This window comes from Limanda limanda, chromosome 4 (genome assembly GCF_963576545.1).
Source record: "Limanda limanda chromosome 4, fLimLim1.1, whole genome shotgun sequence".
Taxonomy (NCBI): domain Eukaryota; kingdom Metazoa; phylum Chordata; class Actinopteri; order Pleuronectiformes; family Pleuronectidae; genus Limanda; species Limanda limanda.
Window position 1 is genome coordinate 27,756,647 of NC_083639.1, and position 4,705 is coordinate 27,761,351.

The window sequence follows — 4,705 nt, forward strand, 5'->3', positions numbered from 1 at the left end:
TCCTTCCTTCCTTCCTTCCTTTCCTCCTTCCTATGTCTTGATTGCTTCCTGTCCCTTTTCTTCCATCCTTCTCTTTTTTATCCTCCCTTCCTCTTCTCTATCTACTCCCCCCCCTCCTTCCTTTCTTCATTCCTTCCTTCCTTCCTTCCTTCCTTCCTTCCTTCCTTCCTTCCTTCCTTCCTTCCTTCCTTCCTTCCTTCCTTCCTTCCTTCCTTCCTTCCTTCCTTCCTTCCTTCCTTCCTTCCTTCCTTCCTTCCTTCCTTCCTTCCTTTCCTCCTCCCTATGTCTTGATTGCTTCCTGTCCCTTTTCTTCCATCCTTCTCTTTTTTATCCTCCCTTCCTCTTCTCTATCTACTCCCCCCCTCCTTCCTTCCTTCCTTCCTTTCCTCCTCCCTATGTCTTGATTGCTTCCTGTCCCTTTTCTTCCATCCTTCTCTTTTTTGTCCTCCCTTCCTCTTCTCTATCTACTCCCCCCCTCCTTCCTTCCTTCCTTCCTTCCTTCCTTCCTTCCTTCCTTCCTTCCTTCCTTCCTTCCTTCCTTCCTTCCTTCCTTCCTTCCTTCCTTCCTTCCTTCCTTCCTTCCTTCCTTCCTTCCTTCCTTCCTTCCTTCCTTTCCTCCTCCCTATGTCTTGATTGCTTCCTGTCCCTTTTCTTCCATCCTTCTCTTTTTTATCCTCCCTTCCTCTTCTCTATCTACTCCCCCCCTCCTTCCTTCCTTCCTTCCTTCCTTCCTTCCTTCCTTCCTTCCTTCCTTCCTTCCTTCCTTCCTTCCTTCCTTCCTTCCTTCCTTCCTTCCTTCCTTCCTTCCTTTCCTCCTCCCTATGTCTTGATTGCTTCCTGTCCCTTTTCTTCCATCCTTCTCTTTTTTGTCCTCCCTTCCTCTTCTCTATCTACTCCCCCCCTCCTTCCTTCCTTCCTTCCTTCCTTCCTTCCTTCCTTCCTTCCTTCCTTCCTTCCTTCCTTCCTTCCTTCCTTCCTTCCTTCCTTCCTTCCTTCCTTCCTTCCTTCCTTCCTTCCTTCCTTCCTTCCTTCCTTCCTTCCTTCCTTCCTTCCTTCCTTTCCTCCTCCCTATGTCTTGATTGCTACCTGTCCCTTTTCTTCCATCCTTCTCTTTTTTATCCTCCCTTCCTCTTCTCTATCTACTCCCCCCTTCCTTCCTTCCTTCCTTCCTTCCTTCCTTCCTTCCTTCCTTCCTTCCTTCCTTCCTTCCTTCCTTCCTTCCTTCCTTCCTTCCTTCCTTCCTTCCTTCCTTCCTTCCTTCCTTCCTTCCTTCCTTCCTTCCTTCCTTCCTTCCTTCCTTCCTTCCTTCCTTCCTTTCCTCCTCCCTATGTCTTGATTGCTTCCTGTCCCTTTTCTTCCATCCTTCTCTTTTTTATCCTCCCTTCCTCTTCTCTATCTACTCCCCCCCTCCTTCCTTCCTTCCTTCCTTCCTTCCTTCCTTCCTTCCTTCCTTCCTTCCTTCCTTCCTTCCTTCCTTCCTTCCTTCCTTCCTTCCTTCCTTCCTTCCTTCCTTCCTTCCTTCCTTCCTTCCTTCCTTCCTTCCTTCCTTCCTTCCTTCCTTTCCTCCTCCCTATGTCTTGATTGCTTCCTGTCCCTTTTCTTCCATCCTTCTCTTTTTTGTCCTCCCTTCCTCTTCTCTATCTACTCCCCCCCTCCTTCCTTCCTTCCTTCCTTCCTTCCTTCCTTCCTTCCTTCCTTCCTTCCTTCCTTCCTTCCTTCCTTCCTTCCTTCCTTCCTTCCTTCCTTCCTTCCTTCCTTCCTTCCTTCCTTCCTTCCTTCCTTCCTTCCTTCCTTCCTTCCTTCCTTCCTTCCTTCCTTCCTTCCTTCCTTCCTTCCTTCCTTTCCTCCTTCCTATGTCTTGATTGCTTCCTGTCCCTTTTCTTCCATCCTTCTCTTTTTTATCCTCCCTTCCTCTTCTCTATCTACTCCCCCCCCTCCTTCCTTTCTTCATTCCTTCCTTCCTTCCTTCCTTCCTTCCTTCCTTCCTTCCTTCCTTCCTTCCTTCCTTCCTTCCTTCCTTCCTTCCTTCCTTCCTTCCTTCCTTCCTTCCTTCCTTCCTTCCTTCCTTCCTTCCTTCCTTTCCTCCTCCCTATGTCTTGATTGCTTCCTGTCCCTTTTCTTCCATCCTTCTCTTTTTTGTCCTCCCTTCCTCTTCTCTATCTACTCCCCCCCTCCTTCCTTCCTTCCTTCCTTCCTTCCTTCCTTCCTTCCTTCCTTCCTTCCTTCCTTCCTTCCTTCCTTCCTTCCTTCCTTCCTTCCTTCCTTCCTTCCTTCCTTCCTTCCTTCCTTCCTTCCTTCCTTCCTTCCTTCCTTCCTTCCTTCCTTCCTTCCTTCCTTCCTTCCTTCCTTCCTTCCTTCCTTCCTTTCCTCCTTCCTATGTCTTGATTGCTTCCTGTCCCTTTTCTTCCATCCTTCTCTTTTTTATCCTCCCTTCCTCTTCTCTATCTACTCCCCCCCCTCCTTCCTTTCTTCATTCCTTCCTTCCTTCCTTCCTTCCTTCCTTCCTTCCTTCCTTCCTTCCTTCCTTCCTTCCTTCCTTCCTTCCTTCCTTCCTTCCTTCCTTCCTTCCTTCCTTCCTTCCTTCCTTCCTTCCTTCCTTCCTTCCTTCCTTCCTTCCTTCCTTTCCTCCTCCCTATGTCTTGATTGCTTCCTGTCCCTTTTCTTCCATCCTTCTCTTTTTTATCCTCCCTTCCTCTTCTCTATCTACTCCCCCCCTCCTTCCTTCCTTCCTTCCTTTCCTCCTCCCTATGTCTTGATTGCTTCCTGTCCCTTTTCTTCCATCCTTCTCTTTTTTGTCCTCCCTTCCTCTTCTCTATCTACTCCCCCCCCCCCTCCTCCTTTCTTTCCTTCAGTCCAGACGCTCACGCCAAGTCTTTAAGTCTTTAATGCAGCGATGTGCATTTTATCTTTGGCGGCGGCGGCTCTGTTGATGTGATGTTCTGGAACGAATCCGAACAAGCGTGACTGTCTCTGAGCCGTCGACCCCCCCCAACCCCCCCCCTGGCACCGCCTGAGACACACTTTATGAATATGAACTAATATTAAAGACAATGCAGGAGCGCTGATCGCCCGCTGGCTGCCTCGGAGTTGAACGAGCACACGATGTTCACGTGGAGCTATTACGAGAGAAAGGTCACAGGGGGTGTGAAACATGTCATTATAAAATTACTTGTTACCATTTCCTCTTCCCTCCCACTCCGCCTTCTTCTCTCCTCTATCCTCTGTCCTATTCCAGTATCAATTAATTCCTCCCACCTCTCATTCCCTTCTCTCCGGTTGCCCCTTGCTCTCCTCCACCCACCTTCCTCCCTCTCTTATTAACACATCGCATCATTGGTTTCACCGGCGTCTCTCTGAATAGTGTAATTAAACTTTCTCCCGTGATTGGAGTAATTGGTTTGTTGCTTTTGTTGTAAGGGAGAAAGTGTATCAGTGGGAGAGAGACAAAAACACAATCTGTGCAGTGTGTGTGTGTGTGTGTGTGTGTGTGTGTGAACGGACTTTTTGAAAAATGGATTTAAAGTTTTCTTCAACTGGGATTTGATTCAGAAAACGCAGAATTTCGATGTTTCCTCCATTTGTGATTCGTGTTATTCTCTAAAGTGAATTTTCAAGTTCTTGCGATGTACGTAAATCCCCAGTGACTGTGCATGACTTTAGACATGATGACTCCTAAATGTTCTACAACCTACCTCCTCCATGTTAGCGGATGGAACACGGACCTCAATTTAAATCACAGATTCATGTGTCTAGTAAAGCTGGCGTGGTGGCCAAGTGGTAAGGCGTTGGTCTCGTAAACCAAAGATCATGGGTTCAATTCCCATCCATGCCTCATTTCTAGCGATCAAGCATTGATGATCCAGCTTTGTTATTTGCAGTTGAGGAAAATATGCTGTTAGAGGGCTGTCACAAGACAAGAACAATATTTCCCCATATTAATCCACACTTTCTTTTGGCGGTGTGGCCTAGAGGGTAGAGTGGTCGTTCTCCAACAAGAAGGGTGCCGGTTCAATCCCCACTCTTCCCCAGCTGCATGCCGAAGTGTCCTTGGCAAGATACTGAACCTCAATCTATGTAATGTAATGTAAAAATCTGATTTGAATTAGTTATTTGATGATATGATGGTAGCTGAGACTCGATCACTTGTAGAATCAGGACTGTGATTCCATGGCTCACTACTGCAGAGCCGGATGTCCAAAGAACAAAATGGCGGCGTCCACTTACAGGACATTTCAGAGAGGAAGTGGAGACTCGTCATCCATGTGCAAGGACACTTCTCTAATCGGGAGAAACATCTTTCAGATTTTATTGCAAATCTAAACAACGTGAAATATGTGCATCAATGTCAAAGCTCACTTTTAAATATTTTATAATCTTATAAGGAACACAACAATTTGACAAATACACATATTCACACACTAAGTCCAGATTCAGAACAGAACAAGTTTGATCTCATCTTCTTTGTTCATCTTCTCATCCCATTCCTTCATCATTGTTTCCTCTCCTCTCCTCTCCTCTCCTCTCCTCTCCTCTCCTCTCCTCTCCTCTCCTCTCCTCTCCTCTCCTCTCCTCTCCTCTCCTCTCCTCTCCTCTCCTCTCCTCTCCTCTCCTCTTCCTCCACAGTTCATATCACAGTCTCCAGCTTGTGCTTCCCTCCCAGGAGAAGCTACAAGCAGTGAGCTCCATCCATAATGTATATAAGCTC

General features: G+C 47.2%; 1 non-coding gene across 1 annotated transcript; it reads left to right on the plus strand.

Annotated features, from left to right (window-relative positions):
• The first annotated feature begins 3,760 nt into the window (after nucleotides 1–3,760).
• Nucleotides 3,761–3,832, plus strand: trnat-cgu (transfer RNA threonine (anticodon CGU)). The gene has a single exon. It is a non-coding gene; the product is annotated as a tRNA-Thr (tRNA).
• The last annotated feature ends 873 nt before the right edge of the window (nucleotides 3,833–4,705 follow it).